Source organism: Oreochromis aureus, linkage group 3, assembly GCF_013358895.1.
Source record: "Oreochromis aureus strain Israel breed Guangdong linkage group 3, ZZ_aureus, whole genome shotgun sequence".
NCBI classification, from domain to species: domain Eukaryota; kingdom Metazoa; phylum Chordata; class Actinopteri; order Cichliformes; family Cichlidae; genus Oreochromis; species Oreochromis aureus.
The window spans coordinates 983,029-998,654 of record NC_052944.1 but is presented as its reverse complement, the minus strand read 5'-3'; the positions used below and the strand labels follow the sequence as shown (position 1 = coordinate 998,654).

At 41.4% G+C, this 15,626-nt stretch overlaps 1 pseudogene; it reads right to left on the bottom strand.

Annotated features, from left to right (window-relative positions):
- Window positions 1–583: 583 nt before the first annotated feature.
- On the bottom strand, window positions 584–6,590 carry LOC120438847 (annotated as a pseudogene).
- Window positions 6,591–15,626: the final 9,036 nt, after the last annotated feature.

Sequence of the window (15,626 nt, the reverse complement as noted above, 5' to 3'; positions counted from 1 at the left end):
ATACAAAATCACATAGTTCATAATAAAAATACTGTGAATCTTCTAAATCCAGTGGATGATGTTCAGGTTGTGTTTGTGCTGATTACAGAACCATGTGATGACTGCAGTGAAGAAGAGCAGCATATACTGTCACACAGCCCCGATAGCAACATGACTCTGGACCAGATCTGTAGACCAGGTCTGGACTGGAGTCCACCTGTGCAGTGGAACAGATCAGGATCTGTTTGTTGTTGTCACCTCTGAAGAGCTTTGACGTTCAGTTTTAGACAGTTAAAATCATTATGTGCGCCTAAGAAAGATCCAGTGTTTCTGGTCTAAATGTGTCATATAAATGCATAAACCACAGGATTTACCACTAAGAGCTCCAGTCTGGCCAGAATGCCGTTAGCCCCCTGTGTGGATGTTATAGCGTGGACAGGGTGAAGGCCACATCAGTGACAGATAGAAGAAAGCAGAGGAATAGAAGAAAGAAAAGGGACAGAAAAGAAGGGTGGTGGGGGAAAAGTCGAGGGTGAAGCAGATGTACACAATGGGTCTCCACCTGCTGCCACAGATGGAGCTCCCACAGCCAGGGGAAGGAGTACTAGCGGTCCAGTGCAGCGGCCAGCCAATCGCTGCAGAGGCCGGCCACTTCAGAGAAAGCCAAAGACGGGACCCTGGACCCCAAGAACCACCCGACACCTGGGGAACCGCGACCGCGCAACTAAGAGGAACAAGCCATCCCCGGAAAACAACCCTCATAGGAGCAGGCCAGCAAGTCTCGCACCAGTTGTGACATCACATCCTGTGTCGTGCCACACAGTCGTTGTGGTGCGTTGGTCAGTATCGCTTAATGTTTGTAACTTGATCCATTGTGCCGTGGTCGTTGCAATCATGCTCATTTTCCCACCATTTTAATGATGATCCTGCATCAAGCTCAGAGACACACGAATACACAGAGTGAGATGTTGAAGCAGTTTGAAAACTTGAATTTGTAGAAAGACCTTTGCAAAAAACACCCTCAACAAAGTCGTGGCTTCCAGTTTTGGCTTCTCCTTATCAGCTCGTGTGACGTGATCCTGTCTGAATGGTCTAATTTAGGAGAAGAGTGCAGCGCCTTCTCCCGCCTTAACCACAGTTAGAAACGACTGCATCTGTGTGCTGACCAGATGAGTTCAATGACCATTGTGGGGGTATGATGGTGCCAGGAGTGGTTCCAGGGTGGCGCCACAGGGCACTGGTCCCAGCTGAAATTTGATTGGCCCCTGAAAGTGCCCCTGTGCTGTCACTCATCTGTCCTTTGCGGGAGTGCTCATCAGATTCAAATCCAAGTCCCAACACTAGTGGTGCTAATGAGAAAATAGGAATTTCCAGTGTGAAATCTTACAGAAGAAGATTTGAACCTCCTGCAATGAAAGCTTTTCAACAACTGGTTAGAGTCGACATTTTGAGAAGTTTGTTGGTATGTCATAAATCTGTATTTACCCACAGCTGTCATGTAGCTGAAGTCTGACAAACATTAAATGGGCCCCAGTGCTCCCAGTATCGGTGCAGAGATCCAGTTTAATCGACTGTAACACGAGCTTTGTAATATAAGTCCCGGCGCGTGTGGTACCTAAAAAAACTGAATCTCAGCTAAAAGCTCCTTTAAACCATTTCTGCAACCACCAAATACAGCAAGAACAACAAACAGTTAGGAGCCGTTACGTCATTTCACAACAAACACAACGCAGCCTCGTTAGTGCAAAACTGCAGCAGCAAAACATTGTTTAAAAGCTGAGATCTCACAGATTCCAAAACTGCGAGTTTCATCACGCTCCGACCAAAATTCATGGAACCAGCTGAAACAGCAGACCACAAATATGCACAGCGTTCAATAAAATATAACGTAAAATTCACTCCTTCCAACGTGTGAACATCCAGTCGGGACTCCAGAACTTTCCCTTCCTCACTCGATCTCCCACAATGCCTCAGAGCCGTTTCCCGTTGAAAATCACAAATTTTGCCCGGCTACAGACATTTGATTGGACCAGGGTGAGTGTTGTAAATTTATGGTTACGTGTATTTTTTGCTCTGCAGCTTCTGATTGGTGGACCTGACGTAAAAACAGTGATGTTAACTTGATTCTCTTGGCTACAATTATTTTAAAAAGAGGGTCAATCATGCAAATCTGCCAATAGAAGCCAAAGTTACAGCCCCTCAGAGTTTAAAGAGAAAAGGCACGTTTCCAACACTCGGTTATGCAAAGGGAAACAGGCCCACAGTGCCTGAGTGGGTAATCCTTCAAATAATATTCAAAAGCAAACATTTTTAAGCATGTAAATAAAATTAAATCATTTCTGCTCTTCAATACCTAAGAAATTAAAACTGGCAGATGGTACCAAAATGTGAAACGCCTGGCTATCTGTGCATTTAGTGCTGTAAGTTTCACTGTTTACCTGCAGAAGACATATTTAGACATATTTATTAAATGTTTAACAATTATATAGAAGAAAGACGATGTAAAGAACAAAACATTTGGCCCATAAACACGGTCAGGAGTCACAGTCGAGTGTGAGCTGCATGTATACAAAGAAATAAGAAGGAAACAGCAGTTAGAAGGAGCGTTGTACGTGCTGTTGGAGTAATACTTGGCCCCTCTATGAATACTGTGGCCTCTTGATGGCCCCACACTCAGAAACATAGATCCACCACTTTCTTTCTACTGCACTGAGGTCTAGCAGGACAAGCACAGAGATGAGTCCACTGTCACCACCACTTGTCTTTTCCAAACCATTAGTCCTGTTATTGCGCCTGTTGATGTGGGTGTGGCCAATGAAATGTCTCCATTACCTGTGTTGACACCAGGCTGTGACATTCTCCAGGTGATGGTGACTGTTCAGTCTTGGTTTTGGATCCTGATGTGTGGAGCCAGGGCTTTGGCCACAGCTACTTTCCCCTGTAGACCAAGCCCCTGTAGAACAGGCTGCTTACAGCACCCCCTGGTGGTGTTAAAGTGGAGTACAGCCATGAGTGAGAGATGATCTCTTTCCTTTGGCTCTGCTGTTTGTCCTCATATGATCCTTCTTCCTGGCAACAGTGGGCTATTCAATCAATAATCAATAACATTGTTGCCTTTCTTTCAGGAAACTGTTTAATAACCAGCAATCACAAATCTGAGGACTATTAAACACTTCATGACTCTTGTTTTTGAACAGCCTGCTCGATGAAGATTACAGAGAATAGTGTTGTAGTTCAGCCTGACCAGATGGGGGCAGTATAACAGTCACAGCATTCCTCAGCTGCTTTCAGGTTTCATTTGCTCTAACATTTAGTTTAACGTTACTTTTACAGACAACAGCTTTGTCAGATAGGTGGTTACAGGGTTGTGTGGTTATTATTTCACTCGCTTCATGTAGCGACCCTGACTGCGTGGCACAGACTGGACAGCAGGTGGCGCTCTTCACTTCTTTGATGATTCAGCAGGTGAGAAAGAGAAGGGTTTTTTTTCCACGTCCAACATAAGGATAAAAATGTTAACCACCTAAAGTTTGTGAACAGGGTAAACAGCATCCTGTCATAATGTGTGGCTGCTTCTTTAAACCTCTATAAACTTTGTTATTACTGATTTTGTGTAATTGATGGTAGCTACTAAGGCACATTAGCATAACTGCTGATCTTTGGACTAAAAACATGTTTTTTAGTTAATTTAAAGGCAGAATCAGAGTTTGAAACAACATTCAGAACTGCAGTTAACCTGTGTTTCATTCAGCTGCTGCAAACACATCAGCCGTTCCAGGACAAATTTCCAGCTCATGAATGCTGAAGATCTCACCAATTCACTGGGAAAACATCCGCCTTCAGCTGCAGTAGAGAAAATCCATGACTTCTAAAAGTTGATGGAGCTTCTAATTCTTTAGTTTGCTCAGAATCTGAACTGCTTCAGGTGGAGCACTTTAGCTCTTTGATCTGTGATCAGAAAGAAAGTCCATCACTCTGTGAGAACTTTCAGTGTGAAACTTTAGAAACATAAAGTACACCGAGCTTACAGAAAATGATCCTGGTAAAATCACATAAATTGCTGCAGAAACGTAGTAATAAATACATGCATGTAGTTGTAAAGAGTCTGTTCCATATGTTGGTCCATGTGAAGAACAGAGCTACATAACTGATGGTGCAGCTCTGTACAAGAGTCAGAAACAGCTCCGTTCAGTTTCAGGGTGTGGTGGAAATTGGTGAGGATTTCATCTAAGGAGTCGTCTTTGGCCACCTGCTCCACGACCTGACCGACTCCGCTCTCTAACATGTGGTAATACCGCCTCAACTCCTCCAGCTCAGACCTCATCCGTTCCTCCACCTGCTGTTTCTCCTCCTGAGCCTCCATCAGCTTCTTCTTGAAGAACTCTCTGAGCTCCGACTCTCTCCTCTTTAGCATTTCCTCAACTTCCAGGTAGGTGTAGTTGGAGTAAAACTCTCCTCCGTTGTCGGCCACCATCTTATCCACCTTCTCCAGCAGATTCAGGACTTGGCGGCGGTCGTTGGTTTTGAGGTTGTTGAAGACGTGGTATCTGTTTCCAGCCTTCTGCAGGACCTCCTGCAGCTCAGCTCCTGCCTCCTCCAAGGTCTCATCCAAGTCTGACTCAACTACATCTCCGTGAGTGAAGAGGATGATGGTGTACCTCCAGGCACCCTCTCCAAAGATCTCCTCCACCTTCTTCACAGCGTCTCTTTCCTCTGCTGTGAAGCGTCCAACCTTGATGACCAGCAGGATGGCGTGGGCCCCGGGGCCGACATGTTGATGCATTTGGAGATCTCCTCTTCACAACGTCTTCAGGCAGGAACGTGTCAAAGAGGCCGGGAGTGTCGACCACAGAGACCATCTTCTTCACCACCCTTTCCTGCTGCTTGGAGCATTCAGCAGCCACTGAAGAGGAGAAAACATATATCACCTCATCTTAATTTAGATCAGATATGAACTGCACAGAAATGGTGTCCCGTTTTACACACCTACAGAGTCCTCGCTAAAACAAGTAACAGGTAAGGAATTCCTACTGCTGCTCCCCATTAAAAACTCTGTGTGTCTCTTACCTGATGATGAGTGACTGGAGATTTCTCTGAAGGCATCTCTTCCCAGTATGCTGTTTCCACTGGAACTCTTTCCTTCTCCAGTCTTCCCAAGCAGAACCAGCCTGAGATCAGACACTGAGCACCAGTGTTGGGTAACTTACTTTAAATTAGTAACTTAGTTACATTACCAGTTACTTCTATCAAAAGTAACTCAGTTACTTCAAGTTACTCGTTACTTTCAAAGTAACTAGTTACTAGGGAAAGTAACTTTGGTTTTACTCAGACTTCTCTTGTTAATGTGTTGCTTCTGTAACTGGATACCCAGCCAGAGTCTTCTAGCTTGCTTACTTGCCACAGTGCACTGAGCCACCTACCAACAGAAAGGAAAAGATAATGTGCACATTTCCACGAGAGAAATCCCACGCCTGGACCGTCGTCGACCGCCGCCATGATTCTAGCCTACGTCACAGCGTCATGTGCGCTTTTTACATCCAACACAAAAACTGCAGTCGTGGTGCTTTGATTGTACTCAGAACTCTGAAATTCTGCCTTCTGAATAGGAAGATGTAGGAAACAGCAGACTGCAGATGAGCTGCATACACGGCTGGACCGGCCCACCATTATAGGAAACATCATAAAGCCTTTGAATGAAAACAAACGCTGTTGTGACAGTGATGTTCACTGTCTTGATGGTATATATGTATCAATCTATCAATCGTTTGTTGTAAGATTCAGATCATTATTTTTTAAAAGTGAGACATTTTAAATGAGAATGAGAAAGAAAAGTGTTTCTTTGTGCCCCCCTCTCCCTGTTAATGCCTCTCACCACATATCCAAACCGACATCATGACCAGCAGCTTTACAGCTGTGGCTCCAGCAAACATCAGCTGATACTAGAAAGTAATATTAAATACATTCTAACAACAGCTGATCAAACGTGCTGCTGTTGTTTAGTGCGACATCCGCTGGTTTCCTCTTCCTGGCGCAAAGTGGGCGATAAACAAACAAGAGAGAAAAGCCGATCAGCTGATCATTGATCAGTTTCATGATTGAAGTAGAAACAGGAGAGGGAGGGGGGAGAATGAGAGAAGAAGAGGCAGCTGTGCAGCAAAGACACAGAATAACTGCAGCTTTGTGTCTTTTTTCTATTGTAGCTTAAGTCCGGGACAAACTGTTCCTTTTCAGCTCAACACGAAACGCGTAATATTTTCTCTGAATACGAGACGATTCCGTTTTTTACGGGACGGTTGGAAACTCTACTAATATGTTTTGGATAAATTCTTCCGCTCTGAACGCGGGAGGAAGCGATTGATGGGAGGAACGTCGGGGGCCTTGATCCGCCAGGCAGAAAGGAGCCGGAGAGTGAAAACTCTCCAGCTCACAGCGTGAGTCAAGGTGAGAGCGAAGCGGCCGACAGTTCAAACAAACTCACATGGACTCAGCGAGGAGTTCCTCCGCTCTCAGCAGCACCATGCAGACAGCTTTGTTAGGACTGCACGCCTGCCTGATCACCAAACCTACTTCTCCCAAAGTCTGCAGAAAGTTTGCCCACCTTTAAAATTCATGCTTTTTGCATTCATTTATATTTGCACTCATCAGTCCTCCGGAGTTTCTTTGTCCTCAGGATTATTGCTTCATGCTTATTGAAGATGGGAATGAATGTATTTAATGTGTGGGTGCCACGCTGCTGCTTGTTGCGTGGTGTGGGGACGCAGGCCGAGTTTCTGCTTTCACATATCAAAGGCTCGGTCCTGGAAACACTCTGAGCACGAGGACGGGATTCAGCAGGAACAACCAGGCCTGCGGTCACTCCACCGGTCCTGACCGCTGACCTCGGACCGACGTCCACAACAAAGAGTTTATGGAATATGTTTTACTTACTATACAGTGGGTGAGATGATGTCATTTAAAAGCAGACTAAAGAGCAGGACACAGAGGACAACAAAACTGTGATGAACTCAAAGAGAGCCCTTTATTGTGGCTGATGGAAGAAACTTGAACATACAATAACTGTAATTAATCCTGAAATGGGCGAGACTAAACTACGACTGCTATGAATATTACTGTGACTATGACAACACTACTACAGACCTGAACATGATGGCGCCCAGCAGTATGAGATCAAATATGAAGGGGTACACCCAAGACTTGAACATGAGAAAGGAAACAGACTCTTCAAACAGGAAACATGACGAACGTATACCTCACACTAACAAACGAGGGCGACTGGAACGTAATGGTGACACGAAAGGATCCATGTAAACAAAGCAGTAAAGACTGAGCAACTATGAGCTGTCAGGGAGAATTAGAAGAACAAAGTATCGCCAAATTAAAACTACTAACTAATAACAGCAAAAACAAGAATTACATACATTGATCAATAGTAATCTGACTCAACACCAAAACCAATGCAGAAAGGGTCACAAACCCAAACTGCCAGAATCACATTATTTTCTAAATTTAGTGTCATTTTTTTACAAAAGGTATTAAAATGAAAAAGAATGCAAACAAAATCTAAACGAACGAGCTCTACTTACATTTCTGAAATACATAACCTGCATATGTACACATACAAAATGTATCAGAACAATTTACATCTGTTCCTTAGTTTCTATCAATACAAATAAGAATTTACATGACATTATTCAACCTTATATACATTTTACAAAATAAATGTGAGTATTTATTTTCCACAGAGAGCGCACTCCCATTCTGCAGCCTCTGCCTTCTGAAACAGCTCAGTGTTCATCTGCAGCCACTGTGTGTGAAACCACCTTGAACAGCTGTCACACTGGATCTGGGAATGTTCAACAAACCAAAAATAGAATAAATTCTTTAATCACGTGATTTAACATGAATATCTTTATTAATCTGCCATTAGTATGTATTGCATATTTTTTTCCTTATCAAATATTCAAAATAACTAACACACCAAGCCAAAAACAATTACATGCAAGTTAAGGCTATATTTCCCCTCTTCCTCAAAACAAAAACCAAATAACAAAAGCAACTGTACACAATAGATTTTGTTAAATAATATCCCAATTACAAATCTGTCTCACCCATGTGGTGATTGAAGGCCCTGAAAAGGTGGTTTTGGAGTTGAACACATGGCACAATTGTTTTCTGCCTCCAACACTGTTACAAATATAGTAAAATTAGTGATTGACAATGAATATTTAAATACAAGTGATTTCTTTGTGCTATAACACAAACCTGAGGCTCCCAGTATATGTAAAGCAGTTGCTTCACGCTGCTGTACCTTTGCTTTAATTGTTGTTTCAAATGTCATGTCTGCTATTTTGGGAAAGGACTCCATGAACGCCTTTGCCATCTATGGAAATAGCAAAATATTCCAAAATAATTGAGTCATATTGCTTTTCTATAGCAGACTCAATTTTATAATGCACCATCAGCACAAACATTATTTGTCTTTGTTACTTTACCAAGATGACAATCACATGGCAGCTGTTTGTGTCCTTCTGTACTGGCTGTTTCCAAACTCCTGCTTTTAACTTGACATCCACCCAGTCAGTCTTGTTGACTGCAGTACGCCTCATGTTGAAGAACTCCCTGTGCAAGGGTTATACTGTCATGTGAGGGCCGTGTGCAGGCAGGAAAAGGACCTAAAATGCAGACTCACGCAAACAAAAGGTGAACTTAAGTACAGCTTTAATGCTGGACGGCAAACAGAAAACTGTTCTGAACTAGAACACAAAATGAACCCGCTCGGCACGCTGGCAGGCCGGCAGGTCATTACCTTATTTTGAATGTTCAATGTCAGCACACAGAATTTGAAAAATACTATAAAACATTTTGGAATAACATGTGGCTTAATTTAATGCCACATTCTTTATTTATGGGAAACAAAGACGGTCGAGAGATATCACTTAGACAAAAACTACAACAGCACTGGCTCTGAGTACTGTATTAAAGCGTCTATAGTAATCACAATTCACTATAATTTACACAGTCCCAGAGCCAATAGGGCTGCACCACCAAAAACACACAGAATCAAAAAGTTTAATTCAACAGAAAAAACAGGGAAAGTCATATATAATGAAAGAAAAACCAAAAATCAACCAACACATTACAAACATAAGCTGCTGGATCTAAACTGCTAAAGCAAGTTCTTCAGGCCACTGACTGACCCTGAATCTACCATTGGGACACATACAGTTTACTTAATACTGTCATTTAACACAATATTAAGGCAAATAATAAACTAACAACCAACTTGTACTTTTTCATGCTAAAATGTAATTACTGAGGCACATTACCATCCCAGCCCACCGATAAGGCCTGGCCTACAAATGTGGAAAACACTGCAGCACTATAAAAGTAAATGATAATATATTCACTTTCATTTTTGAAAAATAGAATTTACCTGGATTTTTGTGCTGCCACTTTGGATTCTTCAAGCTCTCTTGTGTTGCTGGATCAACAAGGTAAAGACAGCTGTCTGCTTTACTTAGGTACTGTAACCGAAAAGATCATATAATTAATTCTCTAGCCAGTAATTACAGATAAAAATATGTCTTTTATCATGCTTGAGAGGTTTGACTATAACTTGTTTGATCAGTTATTACAGCTGATTTTTAAAATGAGCCCAGGAAAAGCAGTTATAAAAGATATTATTACATCAATCCCCATCAATCCCTGTTATAATAAGTCAAGCTGATTTACAGATTCCATTTGCTATTATCTTATTTGTCCACACACGATTTACTACAGTCGAACACCTTAAATTTCAGTTTTTAATGGAATCTGATAGGAAACCATTAGTATTCCAGTATACTGGTATTTGAGGTGCAGGACTTCATAGTGGGACATCACAGACACCACAAATCTGGGTTTGATGAATCCAGTTGTCTCAGAAAGTAAAAAATGTTTCCAGGGAGGAAATTTTATGGCACTTACAGGACATCATTTGAAAAACAAAACCCTCATTTTTCCATAATATTGTATTTTTTTTTAGCATTAATACAATGTAAAATACAAATATATTTATATTGCAATATGTATTTATTAGCTTTGACAAACAGTGCCTCCTCATCATTTCTCTTTTCCCGTCAGGATGACACCGGCAGTGTAGTGCTTCAGTATGTATACCTTACTGCCCAAATCCAACTTGCAGCCAATATCATGCAGGGCACGCTCTATAATCTTGTAAAAAACACTGAATAATGAAGAGAGGTCAACTTAAACTGCTAATTATGTTTTTGAAAATATGTAATCCATGATTAATTAATAATGTAGTGCTATCAATGTAAGGATTTTACTCTCTAAAGCACTCAAACACACTGTTTTCATTTTCATTGATTGGCTGATTTTCTATGTGATTTTCTCTATGAGAATATAGCTGGTTGATGTCAAACGTTACAAAAGGAAAGAATATATCGAGCTAAGAGGATAATAACAGTAACTCAAATAACCACTATATAAAACCAAAGTACACAGAAGACAAATGATGAAAATACAACAAAGCAGATCTGGAGGCAGAAGGTTTCTATCAACCGAAGACCACACTGTGGGTGACTCCTGTCAGCCAAGAACAGCAAACTGAAGCCACATTTTGTGCTCATAAACGTTTCACATTTTCATAAAAACAGATTTAAAAAACAATATACTCCAACTAGAAAGCGAAAATTTCAGAAGAAATTTTATGTGTGCCTATGCCGCTGCTAATCACTGTAGTTTGCCATTCATACGGCTACAGAGAGCAAAACTCAGAAGAGCAGCCATTCTCCACCATGAACTATGGTAAAAACAAACACCGCTCACGCTTCACAGATGACAGCTTACAGTTTTGTGTAAAGATGAAGTTACTTCGTACAGCGCCGATTTGCAGACGCTGTGCACACAGGTTCATGAGCAGAAGTCCCATTGTACCACGGCAGACCCGACAATGTTTGCATGAACACGCTTTGAAGCATTACATTATGGACCACTTTTCACACATGCATTCACACTTTTTATTTTTGTTATTTTACACAGTGTTCTGAATTATGAACAATGGTCTACAGCCAATCTTGTGTATTATTATACAAACTTTGGTTGTGAGATTCAGATAACTATTTAATAAAAGGTAAATATTTTATATGAGAGTAAGAAAGAAAAGTATATCTTTGTGTCCACCTTTCTCTGTTAATGCCCTAGCTGCCCCCCTAAAAGCTTTGCTAGATCCGCCCAGCACAGTTACCAGCTGTCAGCTACACAAAAAGGAGCTTGGTCTTTGTCTCTCAGAAACAACTCATAACTTCCTTCAACTCATTCATGTCACCTAAAGTGTAAACCTGTTTCTCCATCACCAGTTCAGCTCTGATGATTCAGTAAGGACATCTGGTTTGGAACAGCCATTTTTACAGCTGTGGCTGCGGCAAACATCAGCTGATACTAGAAATTAAAATCAAAAGAATTCTAACAACAGCTGATCAAGCTTAAACGTGCTGCTGTTGTTTAGCGCGATAAACAAACAAGAGAGAAAAGCCGATCATTGATCAGTTTCATGACTGAAGTTTCAACAGGCGAGAGAATGACAGGGGAGGCTGTCATAAAGTTCAACATCGGTAACATCGGTAACTTAGCGCACACACAGCTGTATACAAACTCCGTCGTGCTAGCTAGCACGCAGTACGAGTTATTGTAAGTGATTGAAAAAGTCAGCACAACGAAAATAAACTACACCTAAACTCGGTTTATATCTGACCCAAATAGAGTGCAGGTCATAACTTCTTACCTGAAATTCAGTTCACGCCACGCTCCTGCCTTCGCTTCCCTGATCCACGATTGACCTCGCGTTAGCAAACACCGGTCGATCGGGCGGTAGCCTCACCGCCTTGTCTGTCTCGTTCGCGGCATGTCCTTTCTGTCACACACCGGTGGATAGCTGCCCTCTGTTGTAGCTCCACCACCAAACAACTCAGTTATTTTTTCCACATCGACCAGCATCATCGGCCCATATAAACGAAAAATAAGCCCAGCTAAGACACAGACCCTTGCCGAGCGATCGGGCGATGAAACAAATTTTAGCCACCTCACTATCAGCCAAGCCTGGGTGGTTTTTCACGAAGGGTCGCTAGCAGCGTTAGCTAGGTAAGCTAGCGGCGCTAGCTAGCTAGCCGGCTATCAGCAACACGTAAGAGAATTGTCGCTAATATGGGATGTCCTGATAAAACGAACAGATATTTGAAGTTTACACACCTACATTCTCGCCTGAAAATATCTTAAAAGTTTATTTTGTGACCTAGAAACACGAATAAAAGACGTTTAAAACGAAGTGGTGTCCGCCATTGTTGAACTCGGCAGAGGGGTGCTATGAATTATGGGATATGGAGTCTTCTAACAAGCATACAGATTTTCAGCCGTAGTACTCCCGGTATACCACTAGAGAGAGCCAACACACCACAAATAAAGTCTGTTTCTATGGAAATTGGCCTAAATTTGCACTAAAATCTAAATATTTCAAAAACTATAAAAGTCATAAACACCAAAAGTGTATACCATACTAGTCCAGCCGCACAAAATGATCTAACATATGTAACCCTATTTTCAAAACTGTTTGGCAGAGAAGCGCGGGAAAATTTTCACTAAAATATTAATATTTAAAAAACTATAATAGTCATAAACACCAAAAGTCATAGCACACCATTCCTGATGCAGCCGCACAAAATGAGGTAACATATATGAAGCTTGTCTCAAAACTGCGGGGCGAGATTCGCTGCAAAATTTCAGGCGGAAACTGAAGAATAATAATAACTAGAAAAATTTGCATTTCCTGCGAAAATGCTGTGTGGATGCCTTATTGTTGAAGCTGTCTGCTCAAAAACTGAAAAAGATGAAAAGTTGCAAAAAGTTGTATGGTGGTGAAAAAAACAAAATTGCCCTGAGCAGGATTCGAACCTGGCCCTCCTGGTCTCATGGCAGCTACTCATCTCACTGAGCTAAACTCACTCTAATCAAGAAGAGGTGGAGAGACGGACAACGCTGCTGAAATGAGCAGAAGCTGCTGAGAATTGTGCTGATAAGAGGAGAAAAGGCTGAAAATTTTGCAGAAAAGAGGTGAATCAGCAGAATTTCTGATGAAAAGAGGCAAAGAAGCAGAAAGTTGCACTGAAAAGAGATGAATCAGCAGATATTCTGCTCAAAAGAGTTTTTTCTGAAAACAGCTGAGATTTGTGCTAATAAGAGGTGAAAAGGCTGAAAATTTTGCAGAGGAGGTGAATAGGCAGAATTTAGGCTGAAAAGAGGTGAAAATTCTGCTAAAGACTTCAATCAGCAGAATTTCTGCTGAAAAGAGTTCTGCAGAACTTTTTTCAGAATTCTGCTGAAAAGAGGTTTTTGCTGAAAATAGCTGAAAAAGCTGGGATTTGTGCTGAAAAGTGGTGGAAAAACTGAAAATTTTGCTGAAAAGGGGTGAAAAAGCTGAAATTGAGTTAAAGAGTTAAAAAGTTTAATTGTTAACTGAAAGAAATGTTGCCATAAGCGGGATTTGAACCCAGGCCTCCCAGTCTGAGAACGGCTGCTCATCTCACTGAGCTAAAACACAGCTCAGCCCAGCGAGCAGAAACAAGTGACCACATTGATAATGTGTTCCATTCATTTCAATGGGCAAAAATATTGCAAAAAATATTCAATATCTCAAAAAGTATAGAAGTTATGAGCACCAAAAGTCATAGCACACATTAGCAGAAAGAGCAGAATTTTTTAAAGTTTGAACTGAGAAAATCGGCTGAAAACTGAGGGAGTAGTTAATCGGCAAAGAACGGAGCAACTAGAGGAATAATAAAGACTAGAAAAAGTTTGCATTTCCTGCGAAAATGCTGTGTGGATGCCTTTATGCTGAAGTTGCCTGCTGAAAAAGCTGAAAAAGTTGAAAACTTGCAAAAAGTTGTATAGCGGAGAAGAAACTGAAAATTCTGCTGAAAACAAGTGAAGAAGCAGAACATTTTTGCTGAAAAGTGATGAAAAGCCAAAAATTCTACTGAGAGTGGTAAAGATAGAGAAATGTTTGCTGAAAAGTGGTGGAAAAAAAACCTTGCCCTGAGCAGAATTCCAACCTGGCACTCCTGGTCTCAAGGCGGCCACTCAGCTCACTGAGCCAAACTCATTCTGACAACGAGTAGATGGAGAGACTGACAATTTTGCTGAAATGAGCAGAGGCTGTTGAGAATTGTGCTGATAAGAGGTGAAAAGGCTGAAAATTTTTCAGAAAAGAGGTGAATCAGCAGAATTTCTACTGAAAAGAGGTAAAGAAGCAAAAACTTGCGCTGAAAAGAGACGAATCAGCAGAATTTCTGCTCAAAAGAGGTTTTTCCTGAAAAAAGCTGATATTTGTGCTGATAAGAGGTCAAACGGCTGAAAATTTTGCAGAAGAGGTGAATAAGCAGAATTTGGGCTGAAAAGAGGTGCAAATTCTGCTGAAAAGAGTTCAATCAGCAGAATTTCTGCTGAAAAGAGTTCTGCAGAACTCTTTTCAGAATTCTGCTGAAAAGATGTTTTGCTGAAAATAGCTGAAAAAGCTGGGATTTGTGCTGAAAACTGGTGAAAAAACTGAAAATTTTGCTGAAAAGGGGTGAAAAAGCTGAAATTGAGTTAAAAAAGTTTAACTGTTAACTGAAATAAATGTTGCCATAAGTGGGATTTGAACCCGGGCCTCCCAGTTTGAGAACGGATGCTCATCTCACTGAGCTAAAACACAGCTCAGCCCGGCAAGGAAAATCAGTGACACCACTGATAATATGGCAGAAATGGGCAAAAAATATTGCAAGAAAAAATCAATTTCTCAAAAAGTATAGAAGTTATCAGCACCAAAAGTCATAGCGCACATTAGCAGAAAGAGCAGAATTTTTTAAAGTTTGAACTGAGAAAATCGGCTGAAAACTGAGGGAGTAGTTAAGCGCCAAAAAACGTACGGAAGCAACTAGAATAAAGTAGAATAAAGAACTAGAAAAATTTGCATTTCCTGCGAAAATGCTGTGTGGATGCCTTAACGCTGAAGCTGTCTGCTGAAAAGCTGAAAAAGATGAAAAGTTGCATGGTGGTGAAAAAAAAACATGTCGCCCTGAGCAGGATTCGAACCTGGCCCTGCTGGTCTCAAGGCAGCTGCTCATGTCACTGAGCTAAACTCTCCCTCAAAAAGAGGAGGAGAGACAGACAATTCTGCTCAAATGAGCAGAAGCTGCTGAGAATTGTGCTGATAAGAGGTGAAAAGGCTGAAAATTTTGCAGAAAAGAGGTGAATCAGCACAATTTCAGCTGAAAAGAGGTAAAGAAGCAGAACGTTGCGCTGAAAAGAGATGAATCAGCAGAATTTCTGCTCAAAAGAGGCAGAACAACCTGGTTCTGCTCAAATTCACCAATCAGAGGTACTGCTTCTGTCTGCTTCATCAGGCTGTTTACTTGTATGTATTTCTGCCATGTGGTGTTGACAAGAATCTGAGGTCCATATTAGAAAAGCTGCTAAAATCATAAAACTTTGCAGAATTGTAATAAATTAGCAATATAAATTACAGGTCAGTGATAGTGTATAAATTTGTTGTGAAAAAACATGGACCAAGGTGGGATTGAACCCACGACCTTTGAGCTGCAGAGCCGTGTCAT